Raw genomic sequence first — 15,276 nt, 5'->3', positions numbered from 1 at the left:
ATTAAGCCCATACAAGCACATCAAAACTCCATACATATTGTATCCGGGCTGAGATTTGAATCAAGGACGCCATTGCTGCAAGGCATAATTGCTCACCCCTAGGCCAACCAATACAGGTGTTCTAAACCTTCCATACTCTATCCAAAAACAAAAGCTCTACAAACACTTTCTTAGAACTAGTATGTAGCAAAATACTCTGGGAATGGCTGCTTAATCATACTAGTATTTTGCTTTGTGATAAAGAAATTACAGGTGATTAGACATTGCTCTCCCTATTACTCTCACCTACCAGCTGCTTGTGTAAAAAACCTATTCAGTCCTTGAAACAATGGTCTAAGACTGTGATTCTGGAAAGGAGCAAAGAACTCTAAACACCTAATCCTGCTTAAAATGAATCTAAAACTCAGATACCGTAATAGTATCACATGTAATTGTTGTTTCGCTTCTCATGGAGTGTTGCATTACTGACTAATAGTGTTAATTAGCATTCACTATTGAGCAAATATTGCAATAGTATTGGTTAGTTTAACAGCAGTTGATACATTAAGCCTAATGTGAATAATACAATGTAAACACATATATTTTCTTTATCTCATATTTAGAAAACATTATTAATTTAATTAGAACTGATATTTCTCTGTATGCTGGCAACATAAGTGCTAACAAAAGATTACATTCCAGCATTTATAGAATACATACAAGTAGATTGGACATTACATAGTAGTAAGCAAAACAGCTAACAAAAGGACCTGAATGAAAACACGTTGGTATGAAACATATAAGAAAAACAGGAGCATCTAATCATGCAAACATTTTGGCACACAATGGTACACAACAGTTGATGTTGAATAGTAATGAATGAAGGGAAAGAAATCTGAAACAAACCTTGACTCTACAATCACTTTATAGAATCGGTAGCAGTCCAACCAAAATACTGTTAATACGTGTGTCAACACAATGAGTGAACTTCATAGTGTGAATGCATTTGAACAGTTTAAGAAATGGAATAAAGAATTTCCTCTGGGACAGACTTTTCTTTTTCACTCAGAGATTCTTCATTATGCTGGCATTGTGATACTTCTCTTTTATTTGTGTAAAGATTAAATTGCACATCCCTCACAGTGCTTTTTCTGCTCCAACTGTCATAGGTCATTGACCTTCATGGAAGTGAGATAATAGATACACCATCTGTTATTTGGGTTGGCTGTGTTCTTCCACAGTCCAGTACTTCTCTATTGTTACATTTTGAAAGCAATTAAGTAAAATCTTGATGAAACAACACCAACTTTAGAACAGTATATCATATGGTGACGTTATTATCATTTGATAACATGCTTAATAAACGTATAATGAACCAAATTGATTTTTTTTAAACTGTCAATATTCTCAGTGGTTAATATTCTGATATAGTGAGCTTTTGAACATGTTTTTTGTAAAGGAATTTTGAGATTAAAGATATCTTGAAATAGCTGACATGAATGGAAAATATGAGTCTGAATACCCACAGCAGATACAACTGGAAAGTTTAATGGGATGTTAAAGAATAATTTAAAACATTTATTTTTTTTCAAACAAACCGAATGCACTATGTGATGCAAGTGAACGTCTACTTTGCCCATGCAGGGCAAAGTATGACTTCCTACCCCTCTTCTGCATATACTTGAATTCCTATCACTTCCCTGCCTTTCTGTTAAGCCAAACTTTCTTGATATGTAGAACATTTTACTAACCCCCTTTCCTTCCAAAATGCAGTGACTAATCGTTAGGCTCCTGCGTTGTTACATGAGAGCAGGGAGAAGGTCTTTAGTCCTGCACAAACTCTCCCATAGAGCCTTTTCTGCCTGTCTGAAGTAGCTAAATGTAAGCTGCTGAGGGGGATTTGCAGTGAACTGAATCTGCTGCTTTGTCCTTAATGAGTAAAGCACAAGTTCACTTTAAAGTTTAACACTTACAAGTTTTTATTACCCCATAGTTCACAGTACTTCCCTTGACAATGCCTTCATCTGCTTTTCTCATCAAAAGGACATCAACATTAGCGTTAAGCCACTATTCAGGGTCAATATCTATGTTCTAGACTGGAATGATTGCTTAGAGATGATACAATCTTGTAAATCCTGGTCCCTATGCAGCTCCTTTGCAGTTCCTGGCTGTGTTAAAAAATGTCTAACACAGATCAACCTGGAACCTGAGTGAGTACTGGAGGAAAGGAGACTGAGAAAAGGCTTAATTCTTCCTGCAGCAGACTGATGATATTATCTCTGCCTAGGCACAGTTACTTGCCTGGAACTCAAGGACTATGTTTATTATTGTATATCGTTGCAGTATATTAAATCATGCCTGGAGTAGTGGAATATAGAAATATACTGGCCTTATTTACTGCACATAATGCGGTTGAGCTCAGTAGTCTTAGACGTTGCTAGTCTTGTCCTGGACTCATCACTTAAGTTAGTTAAGTGCCCTGTTTTGACACTTCCACTAGAAGCACAATAGATTAATAAGGTGGACACATACTGTATGTCTCTACTCACTGACACTGCCATTAGCACTTAACACACTTAAGATACCGTAGCATCAAAGGTACATTACACATACTGAAGTGTCAGTGAGTTTTGACTAGTCTGTGCACAAAAGAGTTGTACTGTTAAAGCACTATATGTAGGAGATTTATGAAGTAAACAGAGTGCTAACTGATGCATTGTCTTATTAAATCTGTTGCTTATTTATGTACACAGGTTTACAAAATTAAGCTATTAGTTGCGGTGTTTGTGGCGGCAATCTAATGACTATGATTCTTGCACCCTGCATTACCCAATTATGACGATATTTCCCTCTGCAGTTAACCCTTTACACACAGATAGTAGGTGCCACCACATGTTTTTTTAATGGAAACCTGCACTGTTCACAGCATCTGCTGTAGCAGGTCTGACCTTTAAGAAATGTCTGTGACACTGCCACATCTAGACAGGAATGTAACAGAGTGTAAAATATAGTGTCTTTCTTTAAAGAGCCAAAATGATATTCCATTTTGGGTTAAAGCATTCAGAGATCCAGAGTAATGATTTTTAAATATTTTGAAAGAAAAGAACAATGGGGTGAGGAATGTTTACATAAAATATAAACTAAATGGGATTACTTAATTAAGTTTCCCTGGTCTTTGTTATTATGCAGAGTCCATTCTGCAGTAAGAGAGTAGATCCAATCTAATGGATGGCTCTCATAATTACCCAGCAGTCTTTTATATTTCCAGTGGATATGAGAGTTGTGGACTGCCAATTGCATCCATTTTCTCAAGTCCCTGAAAAGAATGTTTACAGAATTAGCATACCCAATCAAAGTGTCTGAAGGGTGTGCTGAAAGGTTGTAGAAGAGTTTTATTATGCTTCAGGGGACACTTCCTCATTGGCAATTATTTCAACTATATGTATTTTTCTATCTGACCATGTTTTACAATTTGACAACCAACATATTATTAAACTGAATTAAGTTATGATTTGAAAAGAAAAACAAATATGATATGGATACTATGCATATTTTCCTAAGGAGGTGTATTGGGATCTATTTGCCTGCTGAACATTGTAGCATAGGCATGTTTGGTTTCCAACTGATTGCCATCTTCTCATACATCAACATAACCACTTTTCATCAAAATAACTCCATCATAGCAGGAGTGGTGTAACTTGTATATTTTTTGTCACTGGTTATACAGGTGAAACTCGAATAATTAGAATATCGTGCAAAAGTAATTGCAGTAAGTGCTGCAAAAGGGGCTCAAACCAAGTACTGAGTACATATGCATGCTTGTACTTTTCAGAGGTCCGATATTGTTCTATGTACAATCCTTGTTTTATTGATTGCATGTAATAATCTACTTTTTTGAGTTTGTGGATTTGGGGTTCTTGGGGTTTTCATGAGCTGTAAGCCATAATCATCACAATTATGACAAATCACGGCTTGAATTATCTTGCTTTGCATGTAATGAGTCTATCTCATATATTAGTTTCACCTTTTAAGTTGCATTAGTGAAATAAATGAACTTTGCGCGATATTCTAATTATTCGAGTTTCACCTGTACTATCTTAAGTCAAAATCCAGATTCACACATTACTATTTCTTTACAAGACAAGTTTTACAACAAGTTACTTACTACATAGCTGCATTAGGAGGATTTCCAAAGGTTCTCAGTTAATGCTACTGCTGGAAGTTTTACCAAATCCTGCTTTACATCTAACTTCAGGCTGTTTTCTGTCAATTGTGCTTTAAGTGGATTTTGTTTTCTTTTGTCTAATGTGTCACTTAAGAGCCACAGACATAAGATTTAAAGCTTGCAGTTTTCATTGCTAAAATGAGAGTTTTGGAGAAATGAGGGTGGCACTGTATTGCGTATCACTTTCCCACTCTCCCCATTCAGTTTGGGGTTCGTCAGACATCATTATTGTCATGCCAACCACCAAGGGCACTGATAAGATCACAAAAGTCTAGGGGCCCAATGGGACTAATATAATAAGTGGTGGTCTGCTTCGTATTCTGCTAAGGATTAGGACTGTGAATAACATATCTGGGTAAGGATGTTCAGATACCAAGTACTGTACTTGGTAGAAGTACAAGTACAGATACTTTTCCAGCTCCAAGACTAGACTAGAGAAAAACTCAAAACTTAGGAGGCAGATGTCATTGTAAGGGGCATATGGGGCTCCAGGGATTTGTCCATCCCTGTTTTAATGTATAATTTGTTTATATATATATATATTAGAGATGCACAGATACCATTTTTCCAGACCAAGTACAAGTACTTGTCCAAGTATTCACATATACAATTACTGATACATTTTTGTTTAGTGTCATGTGACAGTTTTTCTTAAACAATACAGACTAATGATTTCAGGACAGTGGTGGAGCACCGGGCCCCTGTCACAGCAGCAACTGCTGTGACCTTGGTAGTTCTCGTGAAAATGCCAAGTATTGGCACTGGTATCTGAACTAGTATCTGAACATCCCTATATCTGGGATGTGGTTAAATAGTTACAGACCTTGTAGTATTTTTTAACTGAGTTTCTCATAAAATGCCTAACCATCGTATAGGCTCCTGTTGATTATAGAGAACGGAAGAAATAATTTAACACTAATTCAATAATCTGCTAAAGATTTTTCATATATGACCTAATTTCTAATAGAACTGATTCTCAGCCAAGCTGGGCTATTGGAATGTCCATGGAATGATCCACTAGGGTTTTTGACAGATAAGCTTGATGTGCTATATGGTTAATTATACTTAATTCCTTCATACAAAATGTTAATAAATGTGTCAAATATATGTTTACCTAATCTGAAGAATCTACCTCTTCTCAACAATATTAGGGAGCTACATGATTCTGTTAATCCATATTGAGTCCTGTGGACCACTATGCCTGTATGCCTGTTATCATCATCTATATATGCTCTCTGTTTTTCTTTGTTTTATTTTCCCACAAAATTAATAAACTTGATTTGATTAACAATATTAGGGAGCTATGTTGAAGGTAAATTTAAAGAGTAACTCTACTTTGTTACTTTGTTGAAATAAATCAATCCTCTCCAGGTGATCAGTGTACAATGCGAAGATTTTATCAAACTCTGTTGCAGATTCCAACCTGTTTCTGTTCTGAAGAAATAACTGTTTGTTTTAGCATGTTCTTCCAAAATAATTCTTCCTTGATGGGAGGGTCTGGGTTCATTATAACCAGCTGGTGTACTTTCTATGTTCTAATGAGGAAAGTTGCAGTGGCATCCCTTTAGGATCAATTAATCCTCTATTAGTATCTCACCATTGTCACAAAAAATGAAATTCCTATGGCAAAGAATGCCAACATTTTACATCTATCTTAGTGCAGACATCTGTCAAAATCAAATCATATGAAAGATGTCATCAGCCCACCAAAAATCCTTTCAGGATTACCAAGTGTTCATTTATTAAGAACCATCTCAAGTGAAACAACTGCTTTCGGGCCACACAGGGTCCCTTCATCAGGCTTAGCATTGACTGTCAAAATCATTCAGCCAATAACAGAAGTAGCAAATTAAATTTTTAGGGATATTCTGTATGCCAACTGTGTACAAACGCCTCGTTGTCTCCATATTGCATTGAATTTTTCTGACAGTTTTAGAAAATTACAGTGGCTGCCGGTTTAAATGGAAAAGTAATTTTAATAACAAATTACAAAGCGGTTTGTACAGCAATTATTTATGCTATATTAATTTATTTATTTTTACATTTTTTGCGGGTTTTTCCTTTAAGTGCTGGATTGGAGATTTTACGACAGGTTATCTCAAAGTATTTTAAGACAAACTCTAGGCAAATATAAAAATAATGTATTTGTTTAAAACATTCTTAAATGTATTTAAAATGCAAGCAATGCAAGCACCTAGATTAGACTTTATTTCATACTTTTGTAATTCCCTGTACAGAAGTATTTTGACTTGGAGGACGAGGACTAAAGCCTGGTGCTCCTTGTCCTCCTTGTATACAACTAAAAATGTGTTGTATACAAATTAGCGATGCACCAATACTAATTTCGGTATTGGCACCAATACCGAGTATTTGTGCGAGTACTCATACTCGCCCAAATGCTCCAATACTTACCCCCGATACCAGAACTTCCGGTCAGAGGGAGATTTCTTCTGACCGCTAGTGCCACGAGGGAACACGGAGATGGCTTCCCAGCCAATCAGGAAGCTAGACGGCAGGTAATAACTCACCACTTGGCTTCCTGATTGGCCGGAAAGATGGCTCCATGCCGTTTAGCCGGCTCGATGCTGATTGGCTGGGAAGCCGACTTCCCAGCTAATCAGCATGGAGTCAGCCAAAAGGCATGGGGCCAGCTTTCCGGCCAATCAGTAAGCCGGACGGCAGGTAATGACACACCACCCAGCTTCCTGATTGGCTGGGAAGCCAGCTCCATGCTAGCGGAAGTACCAGTGTCGGTACTCTGTATCGGCGAGTACCGAAATATAAATGTATTTATATATTTCGGTATCGAGTATACTAGTACTCAATACTGAAAAACCAGTATCAATGCATCCCTAATACAAATGTACTTTCAAGGAACATGCTCACAGCAGGAGAGAATAGAGAGATGACCTCATAAGTCTATTGCTGCTCCTTCACTGTCCAATCAGGTCTTCAGGGTGGCTGTGCTGTTTATAAGGGCTATGGCCAGAAATACAAATCTTTTGGCATGTAAGACAATTTTCAGCATATATTTTGGCTGTGCTTTGTGGCTTTCCTGTAGTTTGGTTTCAAACCTCTGGATTAGTACAATATCCAGGTGGCTAGAATTTTCAGAATAAGGGGCCACAATGACAGTCTACATATTTCTCTCAGTACAGGTTTTCTTTTACATTGGACTTCAAGTCTGCTTTAACCAACGTAGTTGATTTGGGGTGAGCATAATTTTACAGACTGCAAATAAACTACAGTACATTATCTTTAGTGTATAAGTATATAAGAAAATAGCTATGGCCTGCTCTGTATTTCTCTCAGTAAGGGTCTCATTTAAAGCTGAACCCCAGGCAAACAGCTAAATACACTGATTAAAAAAAAAACTTCTATAAAAGCTGTTTTACCTGAAAGAGAATTTGTATTTTTGTCCATCCAGTCCTGACATTGATACAACTCTTCCAAGCAACACAGACAGGAGATCTGGTTTTTATCTGCTGCACTCCAGCAAAACTTGCAGGTTTTGTCCCACCCCCAGCTTCTTACTGGACAGTGAAAAAGAAGCAGTAGACTGATGAGCTCATCTCTTCCTCACGATCATCTATGCTTCTATCAGCATGTTCTGTGCTAACACATGAGTATAGCACCACAAATGATTGGCTCATTGTGCTGCTTCTCTGTCTTCCAATCTGAGCTGGAAACATAGGAGAAGAGACAGGCTTGAGGGAGCGCTATGACAGCCGGTCAGTCCTGAGGTTTGGGTTAGTATAACTTTTTCATATTGGCACCTAGACGAAAATGAGCAGTTAACCCTTGCAGTGCATAGTTAACCTCACTGCAAGGGTTAATACATGTATTTCCAGAGTTCTTCTTTAAGGTATCTCTAAAAAGCCATGAAGTGATCCTATCATGACAATCAAGCACCAAACAGCCTCATCCAAGCTTTAGGTTATTTTACTATAGTAAAGGGACAGTTTAAATAGTCACTGAAGTTGTAAATTTCATCAATAATGGATACTATAAACCAATGTATTCAAATTTGTCATAAATAAAAGTGAACATTGTGCTTGATACACATTGTTTGCATTTACAAGCATTTTCCACTTCATTTGATCTCAGTACTGTCCCACATGTTTCATCATTTACTGACTGCTCCGGTGAGATTACACACTATATTATTCTTCTCAAAGTCATACTGCTGTTCAAAGCAAAGTTGTTAGATTTTTTTTCCCTTCTTTTTACTCCTGCTGGTCCCTTGAGTTGCTAACATGAAAATGTCCTTCTTAATGCTGTGATAAAGCTAGTGAAGTACAGGGGACATGTTTCCTAATCTGTAATATGAATCTCTTGCTTTGTTTTCCTAGCATTTGTTGCTATTCTCTCCCCTGCAAGCACGTTTATCGAGGTCTACCAAAAGCCCAGAAGCACATAGGTCAGAGAACAGCATTTTGATGGATTATGGGATTGTAACTGTCCCTGCCAGCTGACAGCTTTTATTGGCTGGGAGGATGAGCCTGTAAACCTTTATATAATTATAGTATTAAAGCCACTGTGCCTCTGTGTTCCTGGCGCTTGTTCAGGGATCAATGTGAAGATAATTTCAAAAATGAATAGTAAGTATTGATCGTCCCTTGGTGGAGTCTTATCAGCGTCTGAACCAGAGTACTGTAGATTATAACTTCAATGTCATTTATGATGATATGATACGTATTACAGAGTAGCAGTTTAAACAAAGAGGTGATTTAATTCACAATGGATTTTTGCAGCGTGATAGGTAATAAATCACGATCTGTGTAATTTTTAGAAATGAACACATGTTGGAAGTAGTAGTAGGGCAGTTCCAGGGAGATCTGAAAATGACCAGTGAGGGCAAATATCAGCAGAGTATCCTTCTGAATGATTGGCTCTTAGTTGATTCTGACATTCAGATGACCTTGTGGCCCGAGCTAGCAGCTGCTGGTTAATTTTCTTCACCGAGGACATAGTGTAACTTTCTATCTGCCTGCCAATTACCTGACATTTCCAACTTATCACCTTATATTTTTTAAGATATTGGAAGCACATCCTTCTTTTGACATTTTAATTGTGCTTTTTTTTGTTGTGGTGCAAACTACATTTGTAGTTGCATAGAGCCAGTGTCAATGTTGCTAAAATGAGTTTTAAAGGAGAATTATGGGGTGAGTGAAAAACACTCATCCCCATAATTCAAGCTGACTTGTGACAAAGAAGCTGTCACAGGTCGGTTCTATTGATTGGGAAGTCAGCAAAAACACACTGCTGTTGCTGACTTCCCGAACCTCTCCCTGCAGAGAGCAGTGAATGCCAGTCACTGCTCCCCGCAGGGATCATCCACTTCTCCTATTCTCTAGCACTGACTGGGGGAAAGGATGGGGGAGGGGCAGGAACAGTTGCCTTTGCCTCTAGAGAGGCAAAGTGAGCTGTCAATCAGCCAGCAGGGTGGATCTCTACAGTATTGTCGGCAACCATCCCAACTGTGGTGCTCCCAGCATATAGCAGACAATAGCCCGCTATATAGTGAGTTTTGCATCACTGCAGGACACAGTATATGTCCTCCTGTGACCCTGACGAGACCTATGTGCAAAAAAGGTTGCCCCATAGTTCTTTAATGAGAGCTTTCTGGAAGGTAAAACATATTTAGAAATCCCGGCACAAAATATATAGTGCATGAATGAATTGACATGAAATTTAACTGAAATATTATTGTTATTATTACTATTACACATGTTATTATTACACAGACTACCGCTAACGAATTTCGTCCGCAATTTTAGTCTTCGGAAATTCAGATTCATTTTCATTCGTCATTTCTGTCATTCTGAGAATCGGTATATATGTATTTTCATGGTCAATGTATTTTGTAGGAAATGCCTGTTAACTAATGTAAATGGATGTAAACAGATGTAAACACTTACAAACTTATGATAACACATGTAAAGGCATGTAAACTCATATAAACTGAAGCATAAGATGCAATAAAGCAATTTTCTTTCTTTCATTGTATTTCTACCTACTGAAGATAAATAACTACATGTGTGTGAAGAAAGTCTTAATACCTCAACAGAACAGTAGGTAAAAGGCAGCCAGTAGTGTGCAAATAAGGGTCATGCACTTGACAATCAGGGCTGGCAGAGACTGAAGATAACTACAGTCAGTGCTGGTTGGAGTTTCAGTGTTTTATGCCTCTTTTCCTATGTTGACCAATAACTGTTATTCATCCATTCTTGCAACAAGTGTAGTTATAATATCATATTTGTAATATATACACATTAAAGCTCAACTCAAGTCTTTATTGGAAATAGGTCTGCACCCTGTCATCTATTAGAAATAAAAAGAAATTGCTATGCAAAGCTCATGCTTTCCATGCTCCAGCATTACCTCATGCATCAATCATTCAACCCACTTCCTATAAACCTGGAGCATCAAGGACCCAGCCCTCGAGGGGGCATCATCAGCTGCCCTGGACTCACAGGAGAATGCTGCATGGATGCCACATCACGACATTACATGACATGGTACTGTGCAGCATTTATTCAGCCCACCACTCATGGGAGAAGGGGAGCTGTGACATCTTGTCACTGGACCAAAGACCACTGGAAAAAAGATATGCATGCAAAGTTTTATTTAGATTTAAGGTTGAGGGTGCTCCAAGGGATGGGGGCAAAAACATTGAGAGCAGCCCGGAGTTATGCTTTATGAAAAAAAATTACCTAACACTTTTGTTCCATGTTGGATGGAATGTGGTAGGGCTTAACCTTCCTCCAAGATGATAGAGCCCAGTTGCCTGTGTCCCAGGAGAGTCTATTAGATGGTGGGTGACAAGGTTATACTGATGATGCTCAAACAGAAAGATTAAGTGCTTAAGAACATAAGCCATTTTAAATAGAGTTCTGCTTGTAAAATAGTTATTACTGTTTGGCTAACCAAGTCTAATATTTTATCAGCAAAGCACACCGTTTCATTCCATCACTATATCTAAGAGCACATGTGTGTCAAGGAAGTGTGGAGGAATTCTTCAGGAAAAGGCTTCATATGAAGTAGGTGACAAATAACACCATTTCAAGCAAGTCCGGTAGCAATCAATAGAATGGCCAAGTTTAAAGCAAAGGTCAGTGTAAAGAGCAAGTCAGTTTCAAGGCAAAGATCAGTAACAGGGTAAACAGCAATGAAACTAAGAGTTACTTTGTGACTCAGTGACATAACCAGCTTATTTAATAGAGACAAAAGACATACATAACCTGATTATATGCTGTGATGTGGATAACATTTATACAGTTTGGTGCTATTATTACCTGGTGTTAAAATGTTTCTCCAAAATTAGTTCAAATGTATCATCTGTTTGGGTATTATTAAGCTAAATATTCTATGGTGACAATTAGCTAGTATTTACTTTGTATCCTTACCTTTTTCTAAAGGCTTGTTTTCCTGTGCAACTGCAACAGTGTTGTTCTGTTCCCATCACACTTTGATGAACACAAATATAATCAATGCAAATTATTGAGTTTTACTGCTGCTTTATGTTGATGGTGTAATGTGTTGCTTTGCAGTTTATTTATGCATTCATTATTTATTCATATCCCAAAATTAATGGTGTATAATGCTGCCAACGGAAGCTGAAGGTGCGTTCTATGCATATTTGTATTTTTTCTTCCTTCTTAACTTAAAGAACATTATTTTTGGCTTTTTGTACGTATGCTATGAATTTCATTCTAAACAAATGGGGAAGAGTTTAAGGACACTGCCTGAAGCATGCCATGTCCTTTAATTGCCATTTACATAGCAGAAGAATCATTAATTTCTAATTCACCTATTATTCACCCTCTTTAGAATGCTATGTCAATGTCAGTTTTGGGGCAATGGAATTAATGCAGTCTCCGAATGACTTCAGAAAGCAACCATTGCATTTTTCTTTTTCATGCTTTTTGACCTTAGTAAGGCAGTATTTAGACAAAAGCAGCTCAGGGCTCTTGTTTAGATATGATTTATGTTGCCACATTAACCCTTCATTGACCTGGAAATACAATAATATTAAAACAGTTTGACACATGGAAAATCAAAAGGCCTTTTATTGAAAGTGCTATTGTCCGCATCATAAGTTTCCTCAGTGTGATGGCACAGTTACACCATCAATTTCCTATTACTATTGAACACAGTATTGAAAAACCAATGGTCAGAATCTTTTGTCATTTCTGTTCCAGTGACCAGAAAATAGCTCAAAATAAGACTCTAAATTCCCTTCACTTGAGGCCCTTCTGAATGTACAAACGGAATTTTTATATTATTTGTTTGCAATTAGAGTGAATTTCAACAGAAGCTAAATGAATGTGCAGTGCTTAAAAAAATTTATTTCAACTATCACAAATAATGCAAAGTTTTGGTATTTTTTAAGTACGGGTTTCACATACACTAACATGTTTAAATGCTGAAATCTATTTGTACCTGCACATATATCTACATTTCTACACTAATATACTGGGTGCATGAAAAATGGGGTGTTTTAATAAGCACATTTTGACACTTTCTACAATTACTGCCAACTGTAAGAAGGTGCAGGAGGTGGGAGAGGTTAGCCAGTCTTTAAAATTGCTTTGATGTGTTTTGTATATAGGAGACCCCAGGGACTCTGTAACTCCCAGGGCACTCAACAAGATATTTGTGGGCATATGCAGACATAACCAGTATAGAACATTAATATTACTAGATATGTCAGCTGTACCTTAAAGTGTATTTCCACTTTTTCGGCCAAATTAGAACAACACCTACTTTATATTTGTTACATGTTCCCAATAACACTGCATAGCTTAAAAAAATAAAAAAATAAAGTTGATGCTTATATTTTTAAACACTTTTAGTTGCTTAGAAATCCTACCTAGCTTCTGGCCTATTGAAAGCTAAGGAGAGAGCTGTGGTAAGTTATGTTTACTCTAATTAATCCTGTCTGTACTGTGCTGGTAGATTTCATTATCAGTTTTAAACTAGATGGGAACACTGTCTAACCTAACCTGACCTAACAAAGGGTTAAAGGCCCCGAGTCATTATATGTTAATGAGAAGAGGCTCAATCTGTCTCTCAGCTGGTCCCTCTAGTTTCACTTTCAAATTGTTCAGATTAGCCTGGAATTTGCACACGGTCCTCCGCCAAAAAATATCTAAAAGGCAAGAAATATATTTTTTACTTATTTATCAGGTATGCTGTGGTAATGAGAACATATAACAGATATATAAAGGGTTATTCACAAAGCTGCCAAATAATCTAGCCATAGCTTCGGCTGATCCTTCGGCTAGCTTCGGCCCCAGGACCCCTTCGGTTTCATTAGAACCGAAGGGCTTCTGTACGGGCTATTCACTAAAGCCCGTACAGCTCCCAAAGTTGGCTGAGCGGCTCAGTCGTGTCGAAGGTATATGCTTCGGCTCGACTGAGCCGAGGTGAAAGCCGAAGCTGACCGAACGTCCAGCCATTGGCCGGCCGACAGCCTGCTATTGACAGCTACGCGGAATCTCACAGCTGTCTCCGGCCACTTGCAGAGACAGATCAGCGCCTCCTGTCACTGTTTGCTCAGCCCAATAGTTTTCTATTTTTTTCTACTGTTTTTAACTGTTTTTCTCTTCTGCTCGGTACCACAGAGGTGCCGAGCAGAATAGCCGAGCCGAATTCCGCTCAGCGGCATTTGGCTATTCATTCACTGCTGAGAATAGGCCGAACAGCAGCGAGTAGCCTGCCGGAGGTTCGGCTCAGCCGATCCAGATGTTGGATCAGCTGAGTCGACCCCCTTCTGCACTTTGGGTCGGCCGAACATGCTGAGCATGTTCAGCCGACCCGAAGCCACCCAAAGTAAGCCGATGTATGGCTGATTTCAGCTGATATACGGCTGAAATCAGCTGTACAAGACTGACGTGAATAGCCGAACAGCGTTCGGCTATTCAGAGTAGGTTATTCACTCGGAGTCGGTTATTCACTCGGCTGCCTATGGCATTATGACTTCAAATAAACTTTAGAATTAGTTGATTTATAGATGAGTTCTCATGTTGAAAATGTTATGTTTGAAATATTAATGATCTGCTTATAAATGTTTTTTAAACTTTAACCAACTAAGAATATATAAATAAATATAATAAAAACAGATCACCTCAATAATAAGTAAGAAATCTGAAAAGAAGGGTTGATCTACTAAAGGCAAATACGCTCTATACTTTGCAAGGGAATTTGTTCCTTGAAAGAGATTTTTCCTTAGCTTAGTGAATAACTTCCATCATCCAATCATGTCCAAGAAAATGTACTGGCTTTTTTTCCCCCCTTGCTCGTGTTTGGGTATTGTTTGCAAAGTGAATTTTCACCACATCCACTAAGCTTAGGCAAAATTCCTTTGCAAAGTGCACATTACCTTGCAAACTAAACAGCCTACAGCATATGCCTTACGGAAATTAGCCCCAATCTGTCAGATCCCTGACATTACTGGGCTCATATACTAAAAGAGTTGAGTATCTTCACACAATAAATTGTGTGAATATTCAGTTCAAGAATCCAATCATGTATACAGAAATATGTAAACAGGAATTTGCTTTTTACATAATTGGATAACTGAAGTAATTATACACACAATGTATTGTGGGAAAAGGCTCAACTAAATTACCTGTGATATCACTTTATTAATTTATTATTAATGCAACATACCAGTAGAAATGAACAAACCCACATTGTTGTGTTGCCACAGCAACCGTTCTGCCTTGTTTACTGTACTTGGTCTGTTCCGCTGTTCCTGCCTCCTTTTTGTGTCTAGTTATTACAACCCATAGCTAGTCACTCCCTGCCTTACCATTCTGTACATTTAGTTGCACTTTCCACTTCAGAAACAGGGCTTAGGAAAGTCATTGTCTTCTTAAACTTTAACAGATAAAAAATCCTCTAAACGGCACTTATTTGAAGTAAAAGTGTGTTGGATTCAACTTCTGTATATTTTTGAAGAGTTAAGCTGAATGTGAATTATGCCAAGTCAGCAAGTGGTCATAAAGTCCTTACAGACTGGGCCCAAGGAGGATTGTCACTGCATATATATATATATATATATA

This window comes from Nanorana parkeri, unplaced genomic scaffold (genome assembly GCF_000935625.1).
Source record: "Nanorana parkeri isolate BGI_ZX_2015 unplaced genomic scaffold, ASM93562v1 scaffold105, whole genome shotgun sequence".
Classification (NCBI taxonomy): Eukaryota; Metazoa; Chordata; class Amphibia; order Anura; family Dicroglossidae; genus Nanorana; species Nanorana parkeri.
Note: the sequence above shows the minus strand (reverse complement) of the source record.